At 47.0% G+C, this 6,883-nt stretch overlaps 1 non-coding gene across 1 annotated transcript; it reads left to right on the top strand.

Annotated features, from left to right (window-relative positions):
- The first annotated feature begins 6,488 nt into the window (after window positions 1-6,488).
- Window positions 6,489-6,562, top strand: TRNAF-GAA (transfer RNA phenylalanine (anticodon GAA)). The gene has a single exon. It is a non-coding gene; the product is annotated as a tRNA-Phe (tRNA).
- Window positions 6,563-6,883: the final 321 nt, after the last annotated feature.

The raw sequence follows: 6,883 nt of genomic DNA, 5'->3' as shown, positions 1-6,883 counted from the left end.
TCTCTGCCCATAACGTTGCTCTCTTCGTTAGAGCAGTTGGTACATAAAGAGCTGCAAACTCATACATCTCGGCATCAATCAGACATTGAACTACCAACCAATGGCCATCCGGGTCATTATGCGCTAAAACCGATTGTAATTCATGTCTGACCATCAAGGCAACTCTTGAAAATGCACCTAGGCTTGCATAAAAGATGCCATAACCAGCAAAGTGACCTACTTGCCCTACAAACTCATTCTGATTATGTTCTTGCAAGCAAACTATATCCGGTTTCATCATATTTACGTAGCACCAAAACCGCCTCCATTTATTTACATCACACAGGCCATTGACATTGTATGTGAAACCGTTGATCTCTCCTAGGCCAACATCCAATGCGCACGTAGCAAAGCCTGAGGTAAAGTCCAGTCCTGCCCATATCTCCTCTATTCTGCTACATATCTCGGAGTTTTGAATGAGGTTGTCCGGAAGCCTAGAGCTCGCATGCCTATCATGCCTCAAGGGGTCCTCTATCCCTTCTGCCGGGAGGCATCGGAAGAAGCTATAATCCACAGGCTGTCACAAGATCTTGGGGACCCCACCTAGGGACTTTGGTGGGAGAGCCCTCACCGGGTAGGCGGCAATGGTCATCTTAATCGGCTCAGAGAAACGGTGAATGAAGTGGCGAACAGAACTCACGGGTTGCCTCCCCGCCGCTCCGGGTCGGGGGCTGCTAGAGGCCGACGAGAGGCGGAAGAGGGGGGGGGGGCTTGGATGAGGAGGAAGGGGCTGAGGGAACTGCTGCAGGAAAAGTCGGGGGCGAGGATGCGGGAAGGGGGGGGAGGCTTGAGAGGGTCATTGCTAGGAGATATACACGGAAGAGGAATGTTGCTGGGAGAGGCTCGCCCCGAAGCAACGATGGGATCTACCGGCCTCACTTGGCACTGAGAGTCGGGAGAGGAGTCTCGACGAGGAACCGGTCGCCAAACCCGAGCGGGGGGGTCTGCTTCGTGAGTGGAGGGGGGCCATCGCCAACGGGTGGGTGCTGCGCTAAATGCTCAAAACGGTTCTTTGATAGAACCGAATCAGTTTGGTGCGCGCGGCGATGGCGCTTAGCTCTGGCGCGGGCAACCGTCCGCCTCTCTCCGGTAGCACCTGGGTCATTCGTAGTCGGGATCTGATGCTCCGCTGCCTGGAAACGTGCCTTTCTCCGGCCTCTACCATCAGAGGCGGTCTCTTGGACTAACGTCAAGGGCAAGCTTTGGCTAGATGTTCCATTTGTCTGCAAATGAAGCATTGACCTGGAAGGCCTGAATACTCCACGCGCTGGATGATGGGGTCGTCTCGAAGACAGGGAATAAATATAACGTGAGGCATTGAATCCGGCAAGGCAACAAAGATGCGGAGCGATGGAATCCCGGCTACCCGTGCGAGGGCCGAGGCAACAGTGGGGGGGGGGGGATTTCATCACTCTCCCGATGGCACCACCAATCACCGAGAGAAGAGGAAGGTATTCCTTCCTAAGGCCTGTAAAGCTACTTGCCTTTGGAGAGCCCAATATGCTAGCTAGAGGGTCAGATGCAGGGTCGAAACCATGCTGCTACCGTGCAAAGAAGGCTTGCGCCATACGCAATGCAAGGGGGCTTAGCTGCATGACTCGGTCTGACAATGGTGGCGAGTCGAACTCCACCTGGTAGTAGCCTCGCCCTAGAGGGTGAATGTCTGTGATCTTTGCAGGCTCACCAATGAGGCTTGCCTGTAAGATATTCCTGAGTTGTCCACGCGTCGGGCGGCTACCAACAATTTTGCAAACCAAGGTGGAGGCCTCTAATGTTGCAATTGTTGTGGCGAGGATCTGAGGGTCCGCTTTGGAAAAGGATAAGCAAGCAACGGCGGCCTCAGTTAGGGATGATGGAGCGGATGCCTTGGAGTCCTCCTGAGGGTGAAGACCAGAGAAAACCGAAGCTTGCTGATATGAGAACGCCCGAAGAACCTAAAAAACAACCTGCGGGAGGCAGACACGGTAGAGGGAAGGCGGGGAAAAGGGGGGGGGTGTGAAGGCGGGAGAGAGGAGAGAGAAAAACCCAAAGTGGGGGGAGGGAAGGTAGAAAAGAAGGAGAAGGGGGGTGTGGGGCAGCAAAATGGGGCAAGGGAGGAGGGGGGGCAAGGAAGGTGCCGAGGAAGGGGACGAAGGGTGGCGTAGAAGGGGGGCTCAGGAGTGAAGGGGGAGGAGGAAGACGGGTTGGGGAGGAGGGCGTAGGGGGGCGGAACCATAGTAGTTAGGGGGTTGTTTGAAACAGCTTTCCTAAAAGTTTCAAACGGGTTTCGTAAAATTAGCCCAAAGTTTCCTACAAGTTTCTACCTATAGGTTTTTGCATGTACAAAATTTCAAATATGTACTGCAGAAAATATGTAAAAATAACACTAAATGCATAGAATACAAGGGAACATCCATTTGAAGCTTTCAGTCTTTGAATCACGAATAACAAAAACCCTATAATCATCCATCATCAATGTCAAATGATCATGATCCAAAGACCATGGTCCACTATCCATGATCCAATCATCCATCATTCCATGCCACAAAAAGAAAAACCATACATGACACTACATAGGTTAAAACTTATAAGTTTGAAGTGTTCATGTCACATGAATCATGATGAATCAATAGTCATGGCCCAATGCCCATAAACAATAGAAAATAAATCAGCCCTGATGAGGGAAAGTGGCACACGAAAACTAGAAAAAACTTTATCAAAAGAGTCGCACAGATTTCAACATTAGATTTGGGGCAAAAAAAAAGTCAAAAAATTGCTTGAAAAAAAACACATTTCCTACAAGGAAACGTTTCCACGATTCCTTTCCTGTAGGAAACGCTTTTCCTAACTACTATGGGTGGAACAAAACAGAGGCAAAAAAGCGGCGCAGAAAAATGGGCGAACGGGCGGGGGGGGGGGGGGGGGGGGGGGGGGGAGGTTCAGAGCTTCGCACGTGACTCCCGAGCGTTGACAAGACGAGACTTGAGTATCAAATGGTGATGGTGTTTGCCTAGGACTAGGAGGTATTGGGTTCAAAATCCCACAAGGTGCTTCCTCGGCGGCATCACCTGCGGGCGGATAAAACGCACTTACCATCACAAGGAAAAAAGCACTCCCAAGTGTGGAGAAGGTGTTTCACAAAACACTTGACCCTTAATGCAATTAAACACTTAAATTTTAAACGTATGCCAGTTAATTCCACAAAACTGTAAAAGAGAGATGCAAGTGTGGAGAAGGGGTTTCACAAGACACTTGACCCTTAATGCAATTAAACACTTAAATTTTAAACGTATGCCAGTTAATTCCACAAAACTGTAAAAGAGAGATGTGCACATCTGACACAACATAGAGGCTGGAATGGACTGAACAACCCGCCCCCCCCCGCCCCCCCCACCCTGCCAAGAATATGATTATGTATTTTTTTGTGTGGGTACCAGCCAACATAGCTTATCCAATAGCCCACAAAGCTGTCCATAAACCCATATGGCAAGGCTGTCCATAAGCTCATATGGTTGAATCATAAGTCCATAAAGCTGTCCATAAACGTTTCCATATGGCTGAATCATAAGCGTGTAAAGCTATCCATAAACCCATATGGCTGAATCGTAAGCCCATAAATCTGGCTGTCCATATATAACCAATTAAAAAGACAAATTCCCATTGGCTGAAAATCAAAATATAATGATCAAATACCCTTGCCTTAAATATATCTTCCCAATGGAAGCCTTCAAAACAGTCCCAAGCAATCGGTATACTTCATGGGCAGCCTTGCAAAGAGAGAAAGAAGACAGACATCAGCGGTGGTAGAGAACCATAACCATGGAGTAGCCAACATGGTAGAGGCTGGTTTGCAACAATAGAGCCTGCCCAAATGAGAGAGGGGGATTCAATTTGTAGATTTGGGGCTCTCGTGAGCTAGAAAGGCAAGTAAAGCTATAATGACAAGTGTAGAGCTAAGGTGACAAAGTGTGAGGCCACATCTCTCACTTTGATTCACAGTCTTGCCACATGTCCCATTTTAAGAGATGGCCCCTTCCATAAATTTCATGTCTAAAAATATCTCAATTCGTAGACATTCTGTCAAAGGTGCTTCAACAAGCCTCTCCCCATTTGCTTAGTTTACTGACGTAATGACGCAAACAGAATTTCCATTGGGGGTTGTCCAAAAATCCAAAAATAACTCTCCTAGATTTTAGGAGTGTGATCTTTTGTACTCCACCTTATTAGAAATATATGTGAGCACCGGGTTTCAAAGCTAGATCTTTCCCAAATCCTCGGGAGCTTGCCATATATGCTTTCCACTTGACACTTGAGCTCCGTTGCTCATTTTTGTGTCCAAGAAACCATCTTGAGTCCCTAGAGCAAGCTTCAAGCACTTGATCTTTTGTATTGGATGATTCCCCATTCCCAAAGCTTGTACTTCCCAAATATTTAGACGTCCTAGAGTTCACTAGACCCTTTTAATACTGAGAAATGTCCGGGTTTGTGAAAATTTTTGCGTGCTTCATAGCTCCTATCCAACAAGCTCATGGGTGCTTTTCTCCCCTTTTGTTGCCTTTGCACATCCATGCAAAGTTCCATGGCTTTCTGCCAATTCAGCTCCCATGAGGGTACTTTTTGTACATCCTTGGGTTCTAGCATTCGTCAGATCCATACTCGGGTACCATTTGTACATCCTTGGGTACTAGCACTCATCAACAGATCCATGCTCTAATACCAATGTGAAGTCTCCATAGACCACGCCCAAGGATCATGTGACCTAGAATCGAAACCCTAGCAAGGTTTCATAGACCGGACATTGTATGCATCACATGAATGCGATAGATTGTGGCTAGTGACTCACCACCCAACCGTAGAGTACTCTGGACTCACCCCTGAGCCTGAGGTCTCGAAGTCTTGCATGCCTTGGTTAGCCCTCCTGTCTACGGCGTGGATACCTCCATGATTGAAAAGTGCTCCAAGGTCACTTATATATCACGTGATCATTATTGGCCCTTGCTTTATTGATAATCTTTTAGCCATTATTAGCACTAGGCTCTTAATTATAAAAGCTCTTAGCCAATCTAGACCTCATACTGCCTAGCGCCCTTAGCCCATGTGTGGAACATTAAGGTCCCCCTAAACCCTAACCCTAACCTGGGTCAGTCTGCATCCCTAGTCCCAACCCTAGGCCTGTCGGAACGTAACACGACGTGTGCATCAATGAACCCATCCTTAGAAAGTCAAAAAATGCTTCGTAAAACTGAGGTTTCATGGTGAGGTTTGGTGAGGACACCCATGTCCAGCTTGTGTGGAGCCCTAGTAGGTCCAACTGTATAAGACAGTTTATCTTTTTGTCATGAGAGATCCGAAAACAAAGAGTCGAGGCTGTACTGAAAGGGAGGAAGACGGTCCATCTGGAGAGAGTGCCCATCAATCAATCAACCACCTGAGACGGTGCCCCTCATAGGCCATCTTCATAGATGGAGGCAAGATTATATTGTCAATGAATGTGGGTGAAGTGGAAATTTTTTTTTTGGAAGGGGGGGGGTGTTGGAATGGTGAAAGTGAGTTAAGTATAGTCAGTTCCTATGGTTGGAGGTGGGATAGTGAAATCTTGGATATGTGGTACTAGAGTAGGATGCACCATCAAATAATCGAGGGTACTTGAGGCCCTTTTAACTTTTCACTTTGTAACTCTTCAAATCTTCAATGAGAAATAAAAATCACACATCAGGTTTGCCAATGGAAAACGTTTAATTTCCATAACGGAAAATCACAAAGGTGGGCAAATTTTGCATGCCCGATACATTAACATGGGTTTTAACTTGTTTTTAGACCAACTATGGGATTTTTCGGGTACTTTTATCCCCCTTAAAAGTAAGAAATGTTTTCGAAACGTTTTGTAAAGGGATGAAATGTTTTTAAAATTTTTCTGAAACATGTTTCATGAAACGCCTGGCAACTATGCAATTAACACACACGGTGCTAAGAAAGAAAAAAATTGGCTAGCCCTAAGTTTTACTACTAGACTGAAGAGTGTCCATGTATCCCAACTGAGGAGTGTCCATGTATCCCACCGGTGGGGCTTGTTTGTAGTCCGGAACCCCACTTGCACGCAAATCTAGTGTCACATGCGGAAGCTGTGGGGGTCTTCTTTCAGCCCCAAACACCATCGTGCAACATGCTGATGCAAAATGCATAGAGAGAGAGAGAGAGAGAGAGAGAGAGAGAGAGAGAGAGAGAGAGAGAGAGCTGAATATTGAGTTTATTACAATCTTTACAGCCAAAGAAAGGTTTTGAGAGCAAAGCCGAACTACTGAGCGTGGATCCGGGGAAGGGTAAAAGTGCCCGAACCCACAAGGATACTTCGAAACCCCTAGTGTGTAGCGCATACGATCTCCAATCACTAGAAGATGCAAAATGAATTGGTTGCTTCTTTGGCAATCAGAATAATGACATAGTAATAGTTGGTAGTGACTCCTCTCACGGTTTAGGTAGCTCAGTTGGTTAGAGCAAAGGACTGAAAAGCCTTAGGTCAGTGGTTCAAGTCCACTCCTAAACAGCCGCGAATCATATGGTCCAAATCTCTGGACCGGCTACACTTAAGTCTAAGAGTTGAATGATCTAAGCGTTGAGCCAAAGTGCCCTTTTATAGGGCTGAAAACCCCTTGTGGACTGGCCGGCCTGCTGTTGGCCAGCTCCAAGACAAATAATCTTCTTTTTACTGCAGCCGACAGGAGCAACTCCTTCACACCTGGCCAACAGCCTCCTGTCCTTTTCCACGAGGTTCTCCTGCCCGAAACCAGTAGCACAAGCTCCTAATCTGGTTCTTTATCTTGTTGCCTCTTCAGGATTAGCCTTGTGATTAGCCATTGCATGTCTT

The sequence above is a fragment of the Cibotium barometz genome, chromosome 20, assembly GCF_041138505.1.
Source record: "Cibotium barometz isolate CiBa-2024 chromosome 20, ASM4113850v1, whole genome shotgun sequence".
NCBI classification, from domain to species: Eukaryota; Viridiplantae; Streptophyta; class Polypodiopsida; order Cyatheales; family Cibotiaceae; genus Cibotium; species Cibotium barometz.
The sequence above is the reverse complement of the archived record's forward strand: the minus strand, read 5'-3'. Positions and strand labels throughout refer to the sequence as shown.